Source organism: Gossypium hirsutum, chromosome A09, assembly GCF_007990345.1.
Source record: "Gossypium hirsutum isolate 1008001.06 chromosome A09, Gossypium_hirsutum_v2.1, whole genome shotgun sequence".
Taxonomy (NCBI): Eukaryota; Viridiplantae; Streptophyta; class Magnoliopsida; order Malvales; family Malvaceae; genus Gossypium; species Gossypium hirsutum.
In genome coordinates this window covers 26,996,274-27,022,688 of record NC_053432.1, presented here as the reverse complement: position 1 = coordinate 27,022,688, position 26,415 = coordinate 26,996,274, and positions in this window count along the sequence as shown.

The following is a 26,415-nucleotide window of genomic DNA, read 5'->3' as shown; positions in this document are numbered from 1 at the left end:
ACCAAAATATGTAAATTATGTTAAATTGAATGAATTAATGATTAAGTACGTAAATTTTTTTACTATCTAGATTGCGAAAAATAAGATTCGGATCTAGAACGGAGGAAAATAAAGTATCGGATTAGTCGACCTAATTCGTCGTTACAGCGAACGAGGTAAGTTCATATGCTAATAAACGTATTTAAGTTGTGTTATAAATGCTTATTTATTGTTGAATTAAATTGAATTATATACGTTTATCTGTCATTCAACTATCATGAATGTCAAATGAGCAACTACGAGCAATAATCAATAGGGTTGCAACATTCGAAAGTCTCCTATGAACCTTAGGTATAGTATATGATACGAATGTCATGACATTAGGTTACCGAGATGTTATTACATGTAAGACCATGTCTAGGACATTGGCATTGTATTGTGATTACATGTAAGACCATGTTTGGGACATTGTCATCGTTAATCAATTTCGTGCAAGACTCTGTCTAGGACAGTGGCATCGATATGTGATAACATGTAAAACCATATCTGAGATATGGATTTGTACGAGATATATGTGATTTCTGAGTATCCTTAATGACTTCGAACGGTTAATTGGGCATAGTCAAGACGAGAATGAAAGTACAATCAAATTAAGTGATACAAGTTCGTACAGAACTTATATGAGAATCAAATGAAGGTAATTTGGTAAGTTCTTGGTGTATCATGTATATGAAATGAGAAAGATTTATGTATAAAAATGTTTCATGCCAAAATGTGTTTATCTGGCTATGACGAAGGGTGAATTGAATGATACGTGATATATGAATTATAGTTGTTTTAACTAGATATACATATGGTACAAATGGTGTGAAATACCGTTATTTGATAATATTTCACATAAATTACTTGGCAAAAGAAAAGGTGGTGGAAATTGAATTAAATAAATTTTATATATACAATTGCTTATGCATATGGAGATGTGAATGAATTGATAAGAAGTATTCAAACCATATGTGTTTTGAATGAATAAACTCATGAAAATCTTGATTAACTATGTGCATGAATTCGGGATAAAATGGTGCAAACTTCTGAATTATATCAGATTTTGAATAATGGTTTTAAATATAGTTATTTAATAATATGAATTTATTACCATATGAGTTTACTAAGCTTTATAGCTTACTTTGTGTTATTTTTCTATGTTTTATAGTGATTCGGACGTTCGCTCTAGTTGGAAGTTGGCGGAGATCGCATCACATTATCCGATTTTGATTTCGATATTTATACAATTGTGACTTGGTTATATGGCATGTATAGGCTTGAGTCTTTTTGATAAATATTTTTGGTGATGTATTTGGCCATTTTATATGGTTTATTAATGACTTATGTTTGATGTGTAATTTGCCTTGTGTAGTGGCATAATTTGGTATGGTTGGTGATGGTTCAAGTTGATCATTTGGTCATTTGGTATATGATGAGTATTTACTTATGAAAAGCATGATTTTGGACTTGATAAGTGAATGCCTAATAGATGATTTATGATTCAAGCTTGGTGTGTGATTGATGATGATAAAATACATATTTGGAATAGGTTGAATTGATGAATGTGATATGTGTTTTGGTATGTGACGGAATAGGTGTGAAATGAGAAATGAATCATGCTAGTTTTGGTATGTGTTTTGTACAAGAAATGATTATGATTTGAGTTGATGAAATGGAGGGAATTGGTGTAATCATGTTTGGTGCATAAAATAACATGGTTTGGTTGCCTATTAATGTATTGAAATGGTGCAAAATGTTGTGTTTTAAGTATGCATGATGAGGGTGAGAAATGTAGTTTAAACCAAGCCTATTTCACTCCACACGGACGTGTGGCTCGACCTTGTGTGACACATGGCCTTGGTACACGACCTTGTGTCCCCTAGGGAATCCCTTCAAATTAAGTCAGTATACCTTACAGGTTTGGCACGGCCTAGACACACAGGCGTGTCTACTGGCCGTGTGTGATACATGCATGGGTGTATGGCTGGCCGTGTGACCCAAGTCAGTAACCCCTCCTAATTTCACACGGCCAAGGCACACGGCCGTGTTTTCGGCCGTGTAGTGTAATTCAGTTTGTATGCTCTGTTTTCACACGGCATGAGACATGAGCGTGTCTGGTGGTCGTGTGAGGCAGACGGCCTATTCACACAGGCATGTGACCCTTAAATGTTTAAAAATTTTCTAAGTCTTCCAAAGTTTTTAAATGTTATCTGTTTAGTCCCGAACCATTTCCAAGTGTGTTTTAAGGTCTCGTAGAGCCTTATAAGGGACATTGTGATTATGTTAGATTGATATTTAAGTGAATTTGAACCATGAATGAAAAATGTATATTATATGTTGTGGTTTGATCGGTAATGCCTCGGAAACCTATTTCGGCAACGGATACGGGTTAAAGGTGTTTCAAAAACCATAATGTGAACCTCGAATATCTATCCAATACAATCGATATAGGTACCCCATGAAGTCTCACAATTTCACCAATGTACAATTCAGCTAACTTATCCAGTGAGAAATCAGTATGTATAGGGATAAAGTGAGCCGATTTAGTCAGTCTATCGATAATAACCCATATGGCATCTTTTTTTTAAGAGTTAAAGGCAACCTTGTTACAAAATCCATAGTAATCCGGTCCCATTTCCATTTGGGGACCATGATGGCCTGAAGTAAACCTAAAGGTACTTGGTGTTCAGCCTTTACTTGCTGACAAAATAAGCATCTCGATATAAACTCTGAGATATCTCTTTTCATACCATTCCACAAATACATTTTCTTCAAGTCATTATACATCTTTGTGTTGCCCAGGTGAACTGACAAACAACTGTTGTGTGCTTCATGTAAAATATTCTGAATCAACTCAGTGTCTTTCGGAACACAAATCCTAGCACAAAATCTCAAACAACCATTGGAGTCTCTTAGAAAATCTGGTTCATTACTAGCCTCATAGTGAATTCTCTTAGCTTGTAACACTTTATCAACTTTCTGAGCATCACAAATCTATTGAAGAAAAGTCGGTCTAGCTCTCAACTCAGTAGAATCGAACCATCATTGAACCAATTCAGTTGTGTATGCATAACCCTCAAGGCAAACAACGACTTCCTACTCAAGGCGTCAGCGACCACACTCGCGTTACCCGGATGGTAATCGGTCAAGGCGTCAGCGGCCACACTCGCGTTACCCGGATGGTAATTGGTCACAAGCTCATAATTTTTTAACAGTTCCAACAATCTTCGTTGCCACAAGTTCAAATCCTTTTGAGTCATTAAGTAATTAAGACTTTTTTGATCGGTAAAGACATGGCATTTTTCACCAAATAAATAATGTCGCCAAATCTTCAAAGTAAACACTATGACAGCCAACTCTAAGTCATGTGTCGGGTAGTTATTCTCGTGAGGCTTTAATTGCTCAAAGTGTAAGCTACGACTTTACCTTCTTGCATGAGTACACATCCCAAACCATTTAAGGAAGCATCATTATAAACCACAAATTTTTTACCTGACTCTGGTTGTACTAAAACCGGGGCCTCAGTCAATAATGCCTTTAATTTCTCAAAATTGTGTTGGCAGTTTTCTGTCCATTCAAACTTGACATCTTTCTGTAATAACTTTGTTATTGGAGTAGCAATCATGGAGAATCCTTTAACAAACCGTCTATAACAACCGACCAAGCCTAGGAAGCTTCTAACCTCAATTACATTCCTTGGCGATTTTTATTCAACAATCACCAAAATTGGGTCTACTCTAATACCATCACCCGAAACAATGTGACCCAAGAATCCAACTTCACGAAGCCAAAACTCACTTTTAGTAAACTTAGCATACAACTGCTTGTCTCTCAAGATTTAGAAAATAGCCCTCAAGTGCTCGGCATGCTCGGATTCATCACGAGAATAAATCAATATGTCATAAATAAAAACAACGACAAATTTATCCAAATATGGTCGGAAAATACGATTCATCAAATCCATAAATGCTGCAAGAGCATTTGTTAAACCAAAAGGCATGACAAGGAATTTATAATGACCATACCTCGTCCAAATAGCGGTTTTCGGCACATCTAAGTCTTTCACTCTCAACTGGTAGTAACTGGACCTCAAGTCTATCTTTGAAAACCAAGTCACTCCTTTTATCTGGTCAAACAAGTAGTCAATCCTTGGCAAAGGATACTTGTTCTTAATTGTTACTTTATTGAACTATCGGTAATCTATACATAACCTCATAGATCCGTCTTTCTTTTTCATGAATAATACCAGAGCACCCCACGACGAAAAGCTCGGTCTCACAAACCCTTGTCAGTTCTTTCAATTCATTCGGGGCCATTCTATATGGAGCAATCGAGATACGTGCTGTACCAGGGACTAACTCAATGCCAAACTCAACTTCCCTAACAAGATGTAATCCAGGTAGCTTTTTTAGGAACACATCTGAATACTCACATACAACAGGCACTGGTTCAATCTTTGATTCAGACTCTTTCGTATTCCACACATAAGCCAAATAAGCTTCACATCCCTTTTTAATACATTTCTGAGCAGACATTGAAGACATCACAATTGGCAACTCATTTGACTCATCTAATTCAACCCAGAGAATTTCACCATTTTCACATTTCAATTCAATAACTTTTGTCTACAATTTACTATGGCTTCATGAAATGTCAACCAATCCATGCCCAATACAACATCAAATTCATTGAACGGAAATAACATCAAGTCAGCCGGAAAATAATGATCTCTAATTATCAAAGGACATTTCTTACATACCTTATCAACTAAAACATGCTTGCCTAGCGGGTTTGACACTTTAATCATAAATTTCGTAGACTCAACAAGCATATTCATGCTAGATACCAATTTCATGCACAAATATGAATGAGTAGAACCAGGGTCAATCAAGGTAATAAAAGAAGTGTCATAGAGAGAAAAAGTACACGTAATCACGTCGGGAGAAGATGTGTCTTCACGCGTACGTATCGCATAGGCCTTAGCCAGAGCTCTAGCTTCCGACCTCACTATCGTATCCCTTGTTACATTTTTACTGCTACTCTCATTATCGGCATTTTTCTAGGGTCTCCCTTTTGTAGCTATACTACCCAGCCATGTACTATGAAATTTTTCTTTCTTGACCATTTTAGGACAGTCTTTGATATAGTGGTCTTGAGAACCACACCGGAAACAAGATCTATCGCTCACCCTACACTTACCAAAATGACCTCTACTACATTGTTGGCACTCGAGTTCGGAAGCTCTATCCTTACCCATATTAGCCACAGATGTAGCTTGAGATCTAAAACCTGAATTTTGCTTCTTATGGTTTTTGTACGAATGTCCAGTCGAAACATAAGAACGGGAATACATATCTCTGGATTTCTTAGATTGAAATGGAAATGACTTGCTCATAGGCCTCTTTTTCATATCATTAGCCTCTACCTCGGCTTTTCTCTTTTCCTTTGTCAATTCCTCAGCTTTACAAGCCCAATCAACGAGCACAACAAATTCATTTAGCTCAAGAATACCCACAACACTCTAATTTCCTCATTAAGTCCGTCCTCAAACCTTTTACGCATTTTAGCCTCAGAGGATACACACTCTCGAGCATACTTACTAAGCCGAACAAACTCTCTTTCGTACTCAGTAACTGACATGTGACCTTGCCTCAAATCAAGAAATTCTTTACGCTTTTGGTCAATGAATCGCTCACTGATGTATTTCTCTTGGAACTCCTCTTGAAAGAATTCCCATGTGACCTTTTCCTTTGGAACTACTAAAACTAGCATCTTCCACTAATGGTATGCAGTGTCTCTCAATAGGGAAATAGTATACCTCAAACACTCTTCAGGTGTGGACAACAGTTCATCAAATACTTGGATAGAATTCTATCAATTTTGGTTCTATGAAACCGTATAAAATCCATACCTTGAGCCACTTCTTGTACAGGTTGGAGATTTGGAGAGGGTGGAGGAGGTTGAGCGTTCGGGTTCGGGTTCGTTAGAACGAACTCCATGTACTCGGCATCCATCATATGGAGGAAGGCTTCTTTGCCTTCTTCTCCTCTATTAACAGTTGTAGGTCTAATATCAGACGGCAATGCTCCTTCAGCTGGAGCAGGCACGTTACTTTTAACATCATCTGCCACTGCTCTATCGGGATCCATTACTATATGAAAACACATTATTAAATCGTCAAGAGTCGTCACACTATCATAATATATATGGAATGTATAGCTAGACTTATAAAAATGCTACGTTAGTCCAAGAATCGATTAAACCGTAGCTCTGACACCACTATGTAACATCCCTCACCCGTATCCAAAGTCGGGACAGGATTCGAGGCATTATCAGACTTTAACACAAGCACATATACAAAACAGACCATAAAATTTTTGATCAAATCAATTTCTTTCATACATATGCAAATTGTCCCTTATATGGGCCTACGAGGCCCCAAACATACTTTAGAAAACTTTAGAAAAATTTCCTACTTTAAGGAGTCACACGCCCACATGGCTTAGGATACGTCCGTGTCCTCAACCCGTGTAACTCTCTGACTATGACATCATAAACAAATAAGGTCACATGGCCAAGTCACACGCCTGTATGCTTAGGCCATGTGTCAAATTAAATTCCAAAAATTAAGTGCAGACTTCACACAGCTTGGGCGCACGCCCATGTCCTAAGGCCGTGTCCTTCACACGATTGAGACACACGGCCATGTCTCTTCCTGTGTGTTTACTACTGGGTAATCTGTTTTCCATAATTAGGGTGCAGGGGACACATGGCCGAATCACACGCCCATGGGGTAGACCGTATGTCACACACAGCCAAAACACATGCCTCTGTGTCTAACTGTTTGGACAATGTCTAGGCTATTTTCCAAGCCAAGCCACCCTTAAACACTCTCATGCTTATACTCACTTCATGGCATGCAACATGGAACATTTGATTACTCGAGCATCCACATTCATGGTTAAAATATGACTTGGTAATGTCAACATATCATCTAATCAAACTATCATACTTTCCTATGGCATTCCAGACCAATTTAATATTTTTCTATCATCTTTTCTAACCTACTTTCAATTTGCCAACTTGCATCACCTTTATTTGCATACACCTTAATCATATTTCATATGCCAAACTTACATGCCATCCATCACACTCATTATCGATAAGTAACAATAACCACATTAAAGTATAAGCACATTTGCACGCATGCACCAATAATTAGGGTTACAACCTGTAACGCCCCAATTTTCGGGAATTCTGTAAAAGTTGTAAAATTTAAAATTCTGTGTTCTGTTTGTTATGTGTAGGATTAATCATGTTGGTGGGCCTCTAGAAGGCCCAAGCTTAGGATAAAACCCGGTAGTTTTAATTAAATTTAATTCTATAAGAGAAAGGGGTTTTGATAAATTGGGCTTTTAGGAATTATTTGTGAAAAATAGATCACAAGGAAGCAAGTGGTAATGTGGCATGTGACGCCACTGGGAAGGATGTAGTGGCGTGTGGAAGCTTGGGGAGGACCCAGGTTCAAGTCACAATGACAGCAAATTAAGTGATTAATTTTTATGTACAGGAAACGAAAGTAGTGGAACTGAAATAAAAGTCTGTGAGGAAGAGTTTAAGAGGGTAAGGGGATTGAATAAGGATAGAGATAAGGGAGGAAATCTAGGAGCTGATTGGGGTGAGTTGTGTTGGCCGAATTTTGGACTCTTGAGGAGCAAGAGGTGGCCGGCCAAGGGTTTCTTTAGGGGGGTAAATTTGGCTAGGTTAAAGTGCCAGTATAAATTCGGCAACAGGGTGGGAGTTGTGCCGTTTGCTGCTTTTCTCACCTTCTCCCTTTAGCCATTTTTGCTTTCTTCTTATTCTCTTTCTCCATAGACGAACCTTTCAAACCTCTTGTCCATCTCCACCCTACTCTACATCACTTTCCTCCATTAATTTTCTTAGACTAAAGCCGAACCTCAAATCTCAAAATCCCGAAAGCTATATTCTTGTGCCGTTTTTCCAAAGCCATATTCCTCAATATGTTTTCCTTTTTGACCAACGTTCCTCTCCTCTAAACCCCTAGCATATGTCGACAACATTACCCAGGGTTATAGCCTCAAATCTTTATTCTCTATATCACCTAGGAAAGCCGAAACTACTATAGAGTTAGGGACTTGTAGCTGAAACTTCAAAGCTTCTAGATTCAAGTTTTACCGTCGTTTAAAGGTTGAATCTGCATCAGATCTACGTGGAAAGCAGGAAGGAATAAGTGGTAAGTGCTCATCACTCCGAATCTAGTCTTATTTTTCAAGTTAGGAAAAAGCCGAAGTCCCTAAAATCTAGGGAGGCTATCGATTTGGGCATAGGGCATAAAGGGTCTTTAACCGATGATTTATTTTGATGATTAGTGTCTTCTCAAGGGTTGGATCGAAGGCTTGGATCTTTGGAGCGATCAGACTTGGATCTAGCCATCGGATTTCGGCAAGAAGGTAAAGTTTTAAAGGCTTTTAGGGACAGAGTCGAATATGGGTAAGTAATTATGGAGATTAGTGTTGTGATTCGCAATCTAAGAATTGTAGCAACATAATTGTAGGCAGTTCGTGCGTGGATCTTGTCAGCAAGTCATCACAAATCAGGTGTGTAACTGACACCCTTTCATAGGCTAGATCGGCAAAAGCCGAAAAGCCGAAATACCGAAAAACTGGTATTTTGGGTGCTTGCGAGTGTGCGAATGCTCGTGAGACGTATGGGTAATTATTACTGGTAATTGGAAGTGATTAAACTGCAGTACGCACGATTTCGTGCATTTTGATATTTTGGGCTTAATGGGCCAAAACTGGGTTAATGGGCCAACGGGCCCAATTCGGTAAGAACGCTCGGTAAGTGTTTCTGGCTAAACGTAATAGCTACGATATGCATGAAAACCTTAGAAATAGTTAGATTTACTAGAATACCCCTATGTATGCAAAATTACCATTATACCCCTATGTATGCTAAATGACCTTTATACCCCTAGGGTTAATTTTGTCTGAAAAGCATGATGAATTAAATCTGTATGATGCATGCCATGAATGTATATCTGTTGCATTGGGACATGGGTTATATTATGGAGGAAGCGTCCTGGTGGCTATGCCACAAATTATCTGTTCTGGTGGCACTGCCACAAAATATCTGTATCTGGTGACTCTGTCACATTTTCTATATCTAGCAGCCATGCTGCATATTTCTGTGGCGTGTAGCGGTTGGGTGGGTCGAGTAGTCTCCCCACATGGTGAAAGGATGTTATGGGGGTGTATGTGGTTGGATATGGTTGGGTTTCTGCATAAGCATGATATATCTGTTCTGGTCTATTCTGGGCCTACGGGCTTTATTCTGATATCTGTTCTGTGCTGAGGCCAACTTATTCTGTCTCTGTGGTTTGAACTGATTTAGGCTATGGTTGGGTTGAATTACACACTGTGTTTTCCAAAACTCACCCCTTATTTTCACCCTCGCAGGTAATCCTCAACCATAGTGGGCTTGGAGCTGTGAGGGATTTGGACTGGCCACATGTTTTTACGAACCTGGTTTCTTTCTGGTGAACTGGATGTCCTTTTAATTTCATCTATGGTTTTGGGTTTAAAGTGTAATAAGGCCTTTTAATTATTTTTATGGTTTTGTTTTACTTTTATTATTTTATTTTACTATGGTGAAAAAAACTATGATGACTAAGGAAAATGGGTTAGCTTTAGGACGCGTTTTCAAAAACATTAAGGGATTTCAAAATAACACGTTTACAAGTAAGACTTCCGCTAAAAAAACGTTTTCAAACTTAATCATTTTCTTAAGATAGACATAACCAAACGGTTTTCTCAAAATTACACGAGTCGTTAGGGTGTGGCAATGGTGGTGTGCATGTCTAGGATTCGATCCGAAGGGAGCTTGGTACTTAAGCAGTCCGACGGACTCACCTCCTCTTCTTCCTGGTTTCCTACCTGGTGCACAGCTTCTATTCACCTTAACCTGCTTTAAAAAGTATCTTTTACAACCCCAACTAAGTTGTCCAAACTAAGTAAAACGGAACATTTTGAACGCATCGATGTGGCGCACCAGATCCGGTCATAACGTCTAGGCCGGGTTTGGGGTGTTACACAACCCAAATAATCAATATGAGCCAACTCCCATGGCCATATACAAAGTAATCATAATACCATCATAAGCCAACACATTTGGCTAACCAATATGACACATAACAAAAAGACCAAGTCCCTGTACATGCCATATCCAAAATGATAAAGCTAAGTATACCCAAATGTTCGATTGATAGTGTGATCGAGTCTCCGATGTTCTTCGATCCTCAAGCTAGCTTGGCGAAACTATAAGAGATGAAAAAGAAAGGCGGTAAGCATAAAGCTTAGCAAGTTCACATGCAAATAAAAGGCAACTGAGAAAAGCTTGAATCATACATTTAACCTAACGAACATAATCTTACATTTTATCATTTCTCAAAAACTTATTCCTCATATATATATATAACTACATGTTCTTACCATGACCACATCATATTTCATGACATTCACATGAGTTCGACATACATATCTGTGCACACTTGCACATTACAACTTACTTTCGTGTTTTAATGCAATCGTTACGATTACTCATAGAACTTTGAGCTACCCGTTGAACACTCAGAATACTACCAGATACATCGAAAATTTTCACCTAAGTGCCTTATATGTAGTCAATGCTACCTCATATCTCAGATCACATGTTGCTCGTTTATGAGCTACTCACGGGTCTGTTCACCTAGGCTATCAGGTATCCGCAACACATGCTGGACTACCTCGTCATCAATAACATATACGAAACCAGTACCCGGATGCCAAAACATGTGTCGCATACATCACTAACTCAAACCACAACTCAATGAGTTCCGATGTCACATATATCATGAACTCGGACCACAGCTCAATGAGTTCATATTATATAATTCCTAGTGACATGTCACTTGTATCCTAAATTATTCCTAAGGTTAAAACGGGATTCTTTGGTACCATATTTCTATTGAACTTGCTCGTAAAGTCGAGTTCAATACTCATAGCACCAATCATATGTTTATAGAATTGTCAAGCATAATTCATAATACAATTTAGGCAATAAACACATGATATAACATCATATCAAATATATAAGTACTCACCATACATGCGATTTTAAAGCTTTTAAAGTATGGTACATGTTGCATTATTTGTAAATGAACTTACCTCGGTACAAAATAATAAAAACGAGCCTAATCTTTGTAAATTTTATTTTTCCCTTGATTAAGACCCGAATCCCATTTTTTTATCTATAATGCCAAATTTATCTTGTTCAATACATACATTGATCAAATCGACCCATAACACACTTTGGTAAAGTTACCATTTTACCCTTAACTTTTTTACTTATTTACATTTTAGTCCCTAGGCTCATAAAATGAAATACATGAAATTTCTTGGTTACCCAAGCCTATCTGAACCTACACCATGTTCATATTAGCACACATTTTCCTTTATTTCAGATTTCTACTACTCTTTACACCATTTACAAATAAGTCTTTTTTAAGATTTTTCACTAAAAATCACTTAGCAAAAGATGTTTACCACCCACCAAACATTAATATTCCTCTATTAAACATCAAAATACAACCATGTCACACATGGTTCAATTTTCATACATGAACCCTAGCTCAAAATAATGGTAGAAATAGCTAGATCTGTTGATGACAACTTTAAAAATGCAAAGAACATTAAAAACGGGGCTTGGGAGCACTTACAATCAAGCTTGAAATGTTGAAAACCCTAGCTATGGAGTCACCCCAAAATTTTAGCACCCTTAGAGAAGATGGACAACATTTTTGGTTGATTTTCCCCTTTTTATTCTTTTATTAACCAAATGATCAAAATGCCCTTAAGGGCATTTCTTTCAAAATTTTCCTATTTTGCCCATTTTTCTCCAAAATTTCAAAACTTGGTCAAATTGCCATTTAAGGACTTCCAATTAATAATCCAATGCAATTTCATCCTTAAGGCTTCTAGAACACAAGTTTTACAACTTATTCAATTTGGTCCCTAAAGTCAAATTGGACATCTTAGGCATAGAATTTCTTCATGAAAATTTTACACAGACATGGAATCATGTCATGGACCATCAAACAATTACAAAATAATTATTTCTATTCCAAATTTATGGTCTCAAAACCACTGTTTCGACTAGACCCTATTTCGGGGTGTTATAGTCTAATTGCTGGGAAATTTTAAATTGGAGGTCCTTAAATAGTAATTAGACCATTAGATTTTGGTATAGACAAAAATGAACATGGTCAAATAAAATTTTAAAGTTTTAAGTGAAGGGCATTTTAATCATTTGGTAAATAAGGACAAAATAACTAAAATAAAAGTGTTCATCTTCTCAAATTAGTCCCCTCATAGTCAAAAATTTCAAGGAGTCCATAGCTATGGTTTTGGCCACTTCCAAGCTCGAACCGTTCTTGCCCCATTTTTCATGATTTTATATTTTTGAAGTTGTCTCAACCTAATCTAGCTATTTCAAGGACTAATTTGAAAAAAAGATGAAGTTTAAAATTTTACCCATGTTGAATATTTGTGTATTTTGATGTTTAATGGTAGAAGATGCATGTTTGGTGCTAGATAAACAACATTTACCAAGTGATTTTTTATAAAAATGTCAAATAGGGACCAAATTGTAAAAGTTGTAAAACATGTGTAAAAATGTCAATAAATGAAAAATGTGGGTTGTTATGAGCAAGGAATAGGTTCGGTTAGGCTTGGGTGTGATGAAATTGAATGAGAATCATTTTATGAGCCTAGAGACTAATATGTAAAATGTTAAAAAATTAAGGGCAAAAATATAATTTTTCCATAAGGTGTTTTTGGAATTAAATTGAATAATGTGATGATTGAATGAGTTAAATTTGATATTATAAATCAAGAAAGAAGAGGTTCTAACCTAGACCGGGGAAAGAACAAGGTTTTGGACTAAATCAAACTATTAGGCATTTTGTACCGAGGTAAGTTCGTATGTTAAAAATAGCTTTAGAATAATTGTACTTATATACTTTAATATTGCATGAATTGTATGTTTGGTTATGTGAATGAATATAATTCTATGAATGAGTTCAACGACAATTCGAAAAGTGAGAAGTCCCGTTGAACCTTAGGAATAGATTAGGATACAAGTGACATGTCACTAGGGTCATTATGTGATACAAGGTGCTGGTCTTGTACATCCAACTAGTGGCTGAGTATACCGGCATATGTTACAGATACTTGATAGCTTGTATGAGTAGCACTGTGTAGCTACGTCTTGACTGACAGCTTGTGTGAGCAGGCCTATTGATAGCTCAAGAGGGAGCAAGTATGTGATATGAGATTAAGGTAGCATTGGCTACGCATGTGGCACTTAGTGTGCAAAAATCTCGAGTATCCGACATTATTATTTCGAGTGGTTCACGAGTATGTCAAAGATTGAGAATATGTGTAAGTTCATTTTGAGATGTTTCAGGTATGTATGTAAAGCTCATGTTTATGAAATGCTTGAAATAATGAAAATGAGGTAATTTTTGTGATGGAATGAATTATGATACTATGGTAAATTTACACTTAATTAAGTTATATTATTTGAATGTTATATGCATGGTAAGGTTGCTCATTTCTTGCATACGAGCTTACTAAGCTATATAGCTTACTCCATTTATTTTTCATGTTTTATAGTGTCGCCAAGCTAGCTCGGATCGAAGATCGTCTGATATTCAAATCACACCATCAAACTCTCATTTTGGGTATTGATGATCTTAGTGTTTGAAAGTATGGCATGTATAGGGACTTGGTTATTTTGTTATATGTGTCATTTGATTTGGCCAAATGTATTGGCTTATATTTGTTTAAGGTGATTTAGTATTTAGCCATGTAATTGGCTTATTTTGGTTAAAATAGTTGTAAGCCCATTTATATAAGTATATGTCCTAATGCCTTTTGTTTATGTGTTTTGCATTGGGTTGCTATATGTTTATTACGGTTAAATGATTTGTTGTGAAATGGATGAGATTAGTCCTTTGGTGTGCTAGGAATTTTATGTAGAATTATGCATGATGGAAGTATTCATGTTGACACTTGTGAACGTGAGTTTGGAATGAATTTATTTGGTAAATCAAGCTATAGTATCTATGTTAAGTGTTGGTAATGAATGACATAATTTTGTTTTGATTATGGATGTTTTGGTTGCTTAAACAAGCCACTATTGAACTTGTGTGTGTTTAGGTGTAAATGAGGGTGACAAATGGCTTGGTAAATAGCCTTTATTTTATCCACACGGGTGTGTGTCTAGGCCAGGTGTGACACTTGGTCTGCCCCATGAGCATGTGTCTTGGCTGTGTCTCCCTTGCACATTAATTTTGAGAAACAGAATGCTCAAAATTGAACACACGGGTAGAGATACGGGCGTGTGTCTCAACCATGGGCACGGGCATGTGTCCTGGGCGTGAGAAGTCTGCACCTATTTTATGAAAATTAAATTACCCACATGGCCTAGCACACGGGCGTATGACTTGGCTGTGTGACGTCAATTTGTTCATGCATTTCAAAATAGAAAGTTACATGGCCTGCCCACACGGGCGTGTGTGACCACACGACCTGCCCACACGGGCGTGTCCCAAACCACACGAACGTGTGACCCCTGTTTAGTAGTAAATTTTCTAAGTTTTGCAAAACTTTTTAAAGTTCTTGGTTTAGTCCCAAACCACTTCCAAAGTATGTTTTCAGCCTCGTAGGGTCATATTAGTGTAACACCCCTTACCCGTATTCAATGCCAGATCAGGGTACGAGGCATTATCGGACTTAAACACAAGCCAGCATTCAAAACCAAGACATGAATTTCCACTCAAATTTAAAAAATTTCTCTTGCATTTATATCATCCCTAAAACAAGCCTACGAGGCCCAAAGCATGCATTAGAGGTGGTTCAGGACTAAGCCGAGAACTTTAGAAAACTTTTCAACACTTAGAAAATTTTCTTGTTTTAAAGGGTCATACGCCCGTGTGGGTAGGTCGTGTGGTTTCACACACCCGTGTGGCTTGGAGCACGCCAGTGTCCTCAGCCTGTGTAACTTTCTGTTTAAGATGTCATCAACAAAATAAGGTCACACGGCCAAGTCACACGCCTGGGTGCTAGGCCGTGTGGCGAATTTAATTTTCATGAATTTTCATAAATAAGGTGCATACTTCACATGGCTAGGGTACATGCCCATGTCCTAAGGTTGTGTCTCTCACATGGCTGAGACACATGACCCTACCTTATGCTCGTGTTCTTACTACTGGGCATTCTGTTTCTCAAAACTAAGGTGAAGGGGACACACGGCCGGATCACAGGCCCATAAGGGCAAATCGTGAGTCACACACGGTCTAGACACATGCCCGTGTGTCTACCTGTGTGGACAACTTTGAGGCTATTTTCCAAGCCAATTGCCACCCTTATTTGCTTAAACACATACATAATTTCAAGGGAATTTAACATGGAATAATTAAGTGCTTAAACACCATCAATTAAGTCATGTTCATGGCAACACCATATCAACTTATACATGCTCATGTTACCATACCTTGTTAAGCCATGTAACATCCCAAATTAGGGCCTAGTCGGAACAGGGTTTCAAGACCAAAAATCTGAGATACAAATAATTATTATATGATTCTTATAAAGTCTATGATATGAATGCATGCTTATATGAAAGTTTAATGAAGAAATTCTATGAATAAAATGTCTAATTGAATTTTAGGGACAAAATTGAATAAGCTGCAAAACTTGCATTCTAGAAGCTTTTAGCATGAAATTGCTTTAGATTATGAGCTAGAAGGTCCTAATTAGCAACTTGACCAATTTCTAAAATTTTGGACAAAAATGGACATGTATAAGAAAATTTTGAAGGAAAAGCATTAAGGGTATTTTGGTCATTTGGCAAGTAAAAGAATAAAAAGGGAAAATAAGTCAAAATTTGTGTCCATCTTCTTCTTTCATTGCCGAAAATTGCAAGACACCATAGCTAGGGTTTTTTTTTTAACATTTCAAGCTTGATTGTAAATCAATCCTAGCCCCGTTTTTAATATTCTTTACATTTTTGAAATGTTTGAAGCATGATCTATCCATTTCTAGCTATATTTTGAGCTAGGGTTCATGTATGAAATTTGACCCATGTGTAACATGCATGTATTTTGTTGATTAATGGAGGAATATGAATGCTTGATGCATGATAAACATCTTTTAGTAGGTGATTTTTTGTGAAAACACCTAAAAAAGGGACTTGTTTGTAAAAGTGTAAAAGTGGGTAGTAATAATGTGAAATAAAGGAAAATATGGGATGATATGAGCATAGTAAAGGTTCGGCTAGGCTTGGGTAACCAAGAAATTGCATGCATTTCATTTTACGAGCCTAGGGACTAAATTTTAAATAAGTGGAAAGATAGGGGTAAAAAGGTAATTTTACCAAAGCATGAATTATGGACCGGTTTGAGTAATCTCATTAATAAACAAGTTAAATTTGGCGTTATAGATTAAGAAAAATGTGAACCGGGTCTTGATCAAGGTAAATACATGTGTAAATAATGTGACAATGTGGTATGTTATGTTGTGTTAGCATTATGTTAACATTATGTTGTGTAATCTATTAGGCTCGATTACCATCATTTTTGTACCGAGGTAAGTACATGTGTAAATAATGTGATAATGTGGTATGTTATGTTGTGTTAACATTATGTGATAATTATTTTATGGCTTATTATGTATGTTATGTCTAATGGTACTATTGTAAGCATGAATGATATTATGGCCATTATCCACAACGTCACGAGTAAGTGCAATAGAGGTTCAATGTACAAGTGAGAAAAACCCCGTTTGAACCTTAGGAATAGATTAGGATACAAGTTACATGTCACTAGGAATTAATAGGAATAGATTAGGATACAAGTTACATGTCACTAGGAATTAAAAAGTCTGAACTCATTGCGTGGTCGAGGTTATTGATATATATGGCATCTGAGCTCGTTGAGTGGTCTGAGTTCATAATGGATGCGATACATGTGATTGAGTTCTGGGCAATGGTCTTGTGTGTCCTACCGGTGGCTAGGTAATCCTTGAGTGGTCGGATAGCTGACAGCTTTTGTGAGAAGCCTATGTAGTTACACCTCGATCGATAGCTTATATGAGCAAGCCCGTGAGTAGCTCCATTGCGAGCGTTGCATGATATGAGGTAACTTTGGCTACGTATGTTTATGTGGCACTTATGTGCAAGTTTCTGTGTATCCAATAGTATTGCAAGTGTTCAACATGTATTATAATAGATAATGCGATGAAAGTCCCAAGATGGGTATGTTAATGAAGGTAAAGCTATTTGATATGCTATGGGTATGTATAGGTACGTACGTTATACCCATGAGTGATGCCTTATTAAAGGATGATATGTGACGAGAAAGTACATTCATACATATATATATATATGAATACTAGATAAATTAGCTAGAATGCTTGAATGATGAATAATCTTGGTGGTTATGTTATTATGTCTTGTATGATTATGGTTTACTAATATTGCATATTATTTACATGTGGACTTACTAAGCTTAAATGCTTACTCCCCTCTCTTTTCCATCCTTTGTAGTTCCGCTAAGCTAGCTCGGGGATTGAAAGTTGTCGGAGCATTCGATCAAACTATCAAAAAAATATTGGGTATAGTGAATTTGTTATTTTGAGAATGGCATGTATAGGGAACTTGGTCATTTTGTTATATGTGTCATGCTATTTGGCCAAATTGTGAAGGCCTATGATGTTGATGATTCATTTTGTAATAGCCATGTGATATGGCTCATGATTGATTCTTGGGTTGTAAGATCTAATTGTTTATGCATGCATGTGTTGATGCCTTGGTGATGTGCTATGTGGTTTGTGTGATGGATATATGACGAGATATTGTCTTAATGATGTGGAATACGATTGCTTGGTGAATGTATGAAGATGTATGGATTTAAATACTAGGAGATAAGGGTTGCTTTAATAACCTAAGATGACAATAGTTATAAATGTGCAACTTGATATTTTGATAATTAAGTTTATATGCATGAAGTTTGTATAGAATGCTTCCAAATGGTGTGATTAAGGGAATGTGCAATAGGATGATATTATAAAGATGTGAAAGTGTTATGGTGTTGAATATTGAGTGTCTAAGTATGTCATGTTGCATGCTATGAAATATGCTTAAGTGCATGAGTGATTAAGGGTGAAAATTGGCTTGGAAAATAACCTTCAAATTGTCTACACGGGTAGACCCACCTGCATGTGTCTAGGCCGTGTGTGACACACGGTCTGTCCCACGAGCGTGTTGAATGGTCGTGTGTCCCCTAGACCCTAATTTTGCAAGTCAGTATGCTAAGTAGTAAACTCACGGGCTAAGACATGGGCATGTGTCTTAGCCATGTGAGGGACATGGCCTACCCACATGGGCTTGTACTCTGGTCGTGTGAAGTTTGTACCATTTTAAGCAAAATTCATTTATTTTTAATTGACCACACTATATGGCCACATGAACATGTGATACGACCGTGTGACCCTAAATTGGTGCTGACGTCATTGCCAGAGAATTACACGGCTAGAGGACACGGGCGTATCGAGAGCACATGGGCATGTCCTCTGTCTCACACGGGCGTGTGGCTCTGTATTAGGGAAAATTTCTCAAACTTTTCTAAAGTCCTTGATTTAGTCCCGAACCATTTTTGTTGGTTGTTTTGGGTCTCGTAGGCCGGTATTAGGGGCAAATTGTGTATGTATGAATGAAGTTTCTTTAAAGAAACATTTTATAGCCTAACTTTTGCATGAATGTAGGAGTACAAGTTTGGTAATGCCTCGTACCCTGTCCCGACGTCGAATGCAGGTAAGAGATGTTACAAGCCAAGTTTACCAAATCACATGTAATATGTAACATCAATTTAATCCATTTTACACATTCATATCTTAGCTGTCATCATGCCATTTACTCCGATTCCATCATCAACATCCATGATCACAGTCACAATTCAACCATGCCAAACAATTTTAACCACAGCATGTATGACCTTAGCACATGCACGGATATATGAATAGGTTTACACCCAATAATCAATTTGAACCATATCTCATGGTCATATACAAAATGAATAGTCAAGTCATTATTAGCCAACACATTGGGCCAAATTAATATGAGACATAAACAAAAAAGACCAAGTCCCCTATACATGCCATATTCAAAATATCAAAACCAGTTATACCCAAATGACTAAGTTGATAGTGTGGTCAATACTCTGACGACTTCTGATCCTCGAGCTAGCTTGGTGACACTAAAAGGAATAAAAGAAAGGAAGAGGCTAACCTTTAAGCTTAGTAAGTTTGCATGTAAATAATAAGCAACATTAAACATGTATTAACATACACATACCATATTATAATTTTTCACATAATCATCAAATGATCGTAGGCATATCTTACTCATTTGCATCCTTACCAATAATGTATCATAAACTGATCTCATATCTCATGAGTCTTGATTACATACCTGTACCACTTCATAACATAATCATAGCCTTTCACATCTTTGGTAAAATCTTCAAGTTACCTGTTGAACCACTTGGGATACTAAAGGATACTCGGGCAATTTCTCATACACATAATAAGATGCCAATGACATATCCCAGATATAGTCTTAGATAGGATCACATATATCGATGTCGATAGCCCAGCTATGGTCTTACACGATATCTCGTATTGATGCCATATTCTAGATATGTTCTTAAATGAAATCAAATATCGATGCCATATCCCAGATATGGTCTTACACGAAATCACACATAACCCTAATGCCGTTACATTTGTATCCTATCTATTCCTAAGGTTCAACCAGGAAATTTACCATATTGAATCCTCGTCGATCATATTCATAATAATAATTAAACAATTCATGCAATATCAAAATATTAAATGCATAATATAAAGTTGCGTTATTTACACACGAACTTACCTCGGTACAAAATATGGACAACTAATTTGATTTAGTCCAAAATCTTGTTCATTCCCTGGTCTAGGTTCAGACTCCATTTTTCTTGATCTATAATAGAAAATTTAGCTCATTTAATTATTATATTGTTCAAATCAGTCCAACAACCATATTTTGGCAAAATTCTAATTTTGTCCCTAAACTTTTACATATTTATAAATTAGTCCCTAGGCTCGTAAAATGAAATATACTCATTTTCTTTGTTACCCAAGCCTAGCTGAACCTACATCATGCTTATACCAGCCCATATTTTTCATCAAATCATATTTCTACTACCAAATTTTACAACTTTTACAAAAAGGTCCTTTTTAGGTGTTTTCATCAAAAATCACTTAGTAAAAGATGTTTATCACACATCAAATATTCATATTCTTCCATTAAACATCAAAATACATTATTTTCACACATAGGTCAAATTTCAAACATTAACCCTACTTCAAAATATGGCTAGAAATAAGTAAATCAGGTTACTAGGACTTCAAAAATGTAAAGAACATTAAAAACGGGGCTAGGATTGACTTACAATCAAGCTTGGAAAGTGAAGAAACCCTAGCTATTGTTCCTTAGAATTTTCGGCATAAGAGGTTGAAGATGGACCTGATTTTTGCTTCATTTTTCCCTTTTAATTCTTTTATTAACCAAATGAAAAAATGTCATTTTTACTAAACTTTCAAAATTTTCCAATTCATGCCCATTTTTGTCCATAAAAATAGAAATTGGTCAAATTGCTATTTAAGGACCTCAAATTAATAATCCATAGCTATTTCATACTTAAAGTGTAACAACCCATTTTTAGGGGTAATCAGAATAGTGGTTTCGGGACCACAATCTGAAATCAAAATATTTATTTTATTATTTTAATAATTTTTATAGCATGATAGAATTATTATGTGAAAATTTCGTAAAGAAAGTTTACCGTTTAAGTGCTTAATTCAATAAAAGGACTAAATCGCGTAGAACGTAAAAGTTGAGATTTATTAGTTAAATGCACTAAATCATTATGAAATAAATTAGTTAAGGTTTTTATGCTGAAATTAATCCTTTTATAATGTAAGTGGACGGTTTCATGCATGAATTAGTGAGATTTTAATGTTTTAAACAAAAGGCAATTTGGTAATTTAGGTAATAAATAAAGCTTTAATAAAACAAGCCAAAATTCTTTCTAATTGTCATCTTCATCACCAAAATGGAGAAAGAAGAACACCATTTTTTTGTTCATTCAAGGTTTGGCCAAGCTCTGTTTATGCATGTAAGCCCGTTTTTATTTGGTTTTTAATAATTTCTACGTTTTTGAGCTCGTTGTAGCTTAACTTAGCTAGCCCATATCTCTGTTTTTGAAACTGCTATAGATTTTGAATGATGCCATTGTTGAATGCTTGGTTTTTTAGATGTTTTATGATAGAATATTAATGTTTGAAGCTAGATTAACAAGTTTTATAAAGTGATTTTTGACAAAAATGTCAATTAAGGACTAAATTGAGAAAAGTGTAAAATTCATGGTTAGATGTGTGCATAAATGAAAAATATGGGTTTTTATGAGCATGTATGAAATTCGGCTAGCTTGCGCTATGATGAAATTGATTAAATTTACATTTTATGAGCTTAGAGACTAATTTGTAAAAAGGTCAAAAGTGTAGGGGTAAAATAATAATTTTACCAAAATATGAAATTGGGTTAAAATGAATAGAATATGAATTCAAATAGCTGAATTTGATTGATTAGATCAAGTTCATCCTCGTACAAGTCTATATTGAGGGAAAAACAAAGTTTCACACTAGTCGATCCAATTCGTCGTTACAACAAACGAGGTAAGTTCGTATGCTAATAAACGTACTTAAATTGTGTTATAAATGCTTATTTATTATTGAATTCAATCTAATGCTGAATGGTCATGATTTCGAGTCAAGAATGACAAAGTTACGACATCTGAAAGTCTCGTACGAACCTTAGGAATAGTATTGGATACATATGTCATGACATTAGGATCACCAAGATGAGATTACATGTAAGACCATGTATGGGACATGGGCATCATTTATCGATTATGTGTAAGACCATGTTTGGGGCATTGGCATCGTTTATTGATTTCGTGGAAGACCCTGTCTGGGACAGTGGTATCGATATGTGATAACATGTAAGACCATATCTGGGATATGGCATTGTACGAGCTATATGTGATTGCTGAGAATCCTTAACAATTTCGAATGGTTCAACTGGAAAATTTAAGAGGAGAATGAAAGTACAATCGAATTAAGTGATATAGGTACGTACAGAACCTATATTAGAATCAAATGAAGGTAATTTGGCAAGTTCTTAGTGTATCATGTATATGAAATAAGAAATATATATGTATAAGTATGTTTCATGCCAAAATGTGTTTATTCAGCTATAATGAGGTATGAATTGAATGACATGTGAGATATGAGTTATAGTTGTTTAAACTAAAAATTCATATGGCACAAAGTATGCGAAATACTGTTATTTGATGATATTTCATATAATTCACTTGACTAAAGAAAAGGTGATGGAAATTGAATTGTATAAAGTATATATATGGTTGCTTATGCATTTGAAGATGTGAATCAATTGATAAGAATTATTCAAACCATATGTGTTTTAAATGAATAAACTCATGAAAATTTTGATTAACTATGTGTATAAATTTGAGATAGAATGGTGCAATCATATGAATTATATCATATTTTGATTACTGGTTTTAAATGTAGCTATTTAAAAATCTGAGTTTATTACCATACGAGCTTACTAATCTTTGTAGCTTACTTGTGTTAATTTTCTATGTTTTATAGTGATTCGGACGTTCGCTTGAATTGGAAGTCAGCGGGGATCGCATCACACTATCTGATTTTGATTTCGGTATTTATATACTTGTGACTTGGATATATTGCATGTATAGGCTTGAGTCTTTTTTATAAAGGTTTTGCTGATGTATTTTGCCATTTTATATGGCTTATTAATTACTTATGTTTGATGTGTAATTGTCTTGTGTAATGGCATAATTTGGTATGGTTGATGATGGTTCAAGATTATCATTTGGTCAATTGGTATATGATAAGTATTTACTTATGAAAAGCATGAATTTTGACTTGATAAGTGAATGGCTAACAGATGATTTATGAGTCAAGCTTTGTTTGTGATTGATGGTAGTAAAAATACGTATCGAAATAGGTTGTATTGATATGTATGATATGTACTTTGGTATATGATTGGATAGGTGAATAATGATGAAAGAATCATGATAGTTGGTATGTGTTTGAATGTACAAATAGTATTGATTTGAGTATATGAATGCTTGATTTTGAAATGGCTTATAATATGTATTGAAATGGATATTTTGGCTGCCTATATATGTATTTGAAATGGTACCATTTTGATTGCTATGTGTGCATGAGAAAAGGGTGACAAGTTGGCTTTGCAATTAGCCTATTTTTGTCCATACGAGCAGAGACATGAGCGTGTGTCTCAACCGTGTACGATACACGATCATGTTACATGGTCGTGTATCCCCTGGGGTAGCCCTTCAATGTTAAGTTAGTATACCCTACAGGTTTGGCACGGCCTAAACACACGGGCGTGTCTACTGGCAGTGTGTGACACACGGACTGACACATGGGCATGTGGTCGGCTGTGTGGCCAAGTCAGTAACCTCCCTAATTTTCCCACGGCCATGACACACGAGTGTGACCTCGGCTGTATGGTGAAGTCAGTATGTATGCTCTGTGTAACGCCTCGAGTTTTGGGTCTAGAAGTAATAGGTCTTGAGCATGGGAACAGTTAGGAGGCTGCACATAAATGTTTAGTTGTGCAAGAAAGTGATACAACTGTGTATCTGCTTCAGTGGTTAAGTGTCCTATGGAGATTTTGAGAAGTCTTGGGTTCAAGCCTTGGCTTGTGCAAAAAGTTTTGTTTTATATGGATAAACCACTGTCTCTATTCAGTAGTCTTTTAAATAAATGTGGGTAATTTATGTCAGAATGGGCCTGCTGGTCTAGGGGATAAGTGGCATGTTGTGGTTACCTGAGGTTTGAGGTTCGAGTCTTACTTAGAGCAATGGCGTGTTTTCTTTTGCTGCTAAGGCCATGGGGGAGTTTTAGTCAACCTAAACTATTGAAGTGTTGTAGTGGAATTTGAATTAGGTGGTTGAGGGAGGAGTCGTCGGTTTTGAGTGATTTGGGGAGGAAATTGTGGGATTTTGAAGTTGTGGGAGAGTTGGTGCCGAATTGGGATTCTAAGCACTCAATGAATTCGGCCTTGGGAAGAATTCAGTGTTGGTTTGGTACTTTTCTGTTTATCTCGTTTTCTGTCTTTTTTTTTTGGTTCTTTTCTTTCTTTAAGGCCGATTTGTGCTAGGGAGTGCAGGTGGTATCTTTTGATTTTGCTTATTTCAATAACCATTCAGGTTTTTTTTTACTTTTTTTCCCCTACAAACCTCTTGTCTAACCAATTCTCTTTTCTCCTCTACCTCTCCAAACTTTGGCCAAATAGTGTTAGGGTTCTTTCGGGTGCTATCTTTTCTTTTCTTTTTTACTTTGTTCTTGCTTTCAGCTATCGCCCTTGTTAGTCGATTCTCTGGTACTCTTCTCCTCTATTTGCAATCATTTTTTCCCTTCTTCTTTCTAGTGGTCGAACCTTGTCCCTAACCATTAATCTTGTTCATCCTTTGGCCGATTCTTCTCTCTATCTATTCTTTCGTTGTTGGCAAGTTTCCCTCTCCTTCATTGCCAAATCTATTCCTCCCCTCCTTATAGCTGTGTTCCTCTTAGATTCTTGGGTGCTTGGCTTGTATTCCTAGGTGTAGGCCGGTTGCTTTCTTCTTCAATCTTTGGTTTTGTGGTTTCAGTAAGTTAATATGCATTTGTTTCAAAGTTATTTATTGAGCATTTGGTTAATGGAATTCAGTTTTAATGCAGTTAATCGCCAAGGAGCGAGTAATCAACCTTTTTCAACGGGATAAGGGGACTAAGCCATATTCGTTCTATTAAGGCAAGTGACAATCTATTTCTTAGATAAGTAGTATAAGAAGGGTCGTTTTAACCCTATCGTGTAGAGACTAATGGTGTGCTATGATTGAATCTAGGTTGAAGTGCTTAAGAAGGGTGTGCACCCTTTCACAAACAAGGTGTGTAATCTCCATTCCAACTATGGAAACCGGCAAAAGCCGAAATAAGTGAATGATGACGCTACATGAGGGTACGCTCGCTCGTTTGGTAGTCCGTGTGACTAAACATGGGTGTTTGAATGTGGAGGCCATCATGAGCGTTTTCATGGGCTTAGGCCGTTTTGAGCCTTAGTGAGTCGAACTAGGCTATGTTGGCCCTACGGGCATGTGGGTCCCACATGGGTGAATCATACGAACGTGTGGAAAATATTGGACTAAGCTGTATAATTCAGACAACCAACGCCATTTCTGGGCTATGTACGCCACACAGGCATGTGGGCCCACATGGGCCCGCATTATGGGCCTTGGGCCTATTTTCACTTTTGACTGTTAAGGTCACAGGGGTCGCCTGAGACGACTGTGGACCTACTGTTTGGTCGGTAAGTTTACCTGGACCCCTAACCGATGAAATGACTATTATGCCCCTATGTGATAAAATGACTGTTATGCCTTATGAGATGTATGATTATGTTTGAGCATGCCACTTTAAACATATTGAATACACGTATGATATTATGACACGTCACGACATGATGTATAATATGTTGCATCGGAATGGGTTTATTATGATTGGAGGAAGTGTATTGTACTAGAAGCTCTACTATAAATACTGTTTAGTACTGCAACTGATACTACTTGGAGTGTAGGGATGGGTGGGTTGATTATATCCCTACATGGAGTGCAGGGTTGGACGAAGATGGAGTGTAGAGGCTGGTTGGGTAGGAACTCTTGATTGTATATCTGTACTGTACTGTCACAGAGATGGGCTCTGGCCCAAATTGATACTGATACTATAATGGGCTAAGGCCCTAATTGATATTGAACCGTCACTGGGATGGGCTTAGGCCCAGACTTTGATTACTCACTGTTTGGTTTTGATTTGGGGTTACATACTGAGTTTTTCATAACTCACCCATCTGTTTATCTGTACAGGTAATCCCCAAACTTAGGTGGATCGATGCTGCGAGGGACTCAAAGGTGGCCACACAATCGCACGTACTTCCGTATTTAATTTTAAAAGTATAAGTAATTTTATTTTTGGGTATTTTTATTGTAATAAGACTTTTTGGATTTTATTTTTAATTTGGGATTTTAATTTGCTTTGGTTATAACTGCTAGTTTTAGGAACT